The following is a 491-nucleotide window of genomic DNA, read 5'->3' on the forward strand; positions in this document are numbered from 1 at the left end:
GGGGGAGGGTGGTAGTTGATAATCATCTCTCCGATATGGGTATAATCAATCTGGGTTAAACAAGTAAGATTAGGTTAGGAAAGGTTAGCTACGAGGCAGTAGTGAGTATACCCAAGGTCTATATAAGTACTTATATAGACCTTGAGTATACTATAGCACTAGAACTAGTACTAACGCGTGGCCGACGGATCACATAAAATGCAGAACTCACACAAGATAACAGAGTGATAAACGATATGATGTATCCTGGTCTTTATTTCTCAAATTTATACAGGATTTTACACCCATTGATTTTCCATTTTACATGAAATGCATTTATAAGATTCACAGGTTCTATTCTGTTTTGCAAGATCTGCCCTTATTTCTGTTCTATTCATTGTAAGCTTACGTGACCGTTTCTTGGGTGACGAAAGTAAACAGGATCAAGGTCTATATAAGTCAGTCAGTCATGCGAGCGAAGACGGGAGAGGGAGATCTCTGTGGGTCTACAC

Source organism: Penaeus monodon, chromosome 24 (assembly GCF_015228065.2).
Source record: "Penaeus monodon isolate SGIC_2016 chromosome 24, NSTDA_Pmon_1, whole genome shotgun sequence".
Classification (NCBI taxonomy): Eukaryota; Metazoa; Arthropoda; class Malacostraca; order Decapoda; family Penaeidae; genus Penaeus; species Penaeus monodon.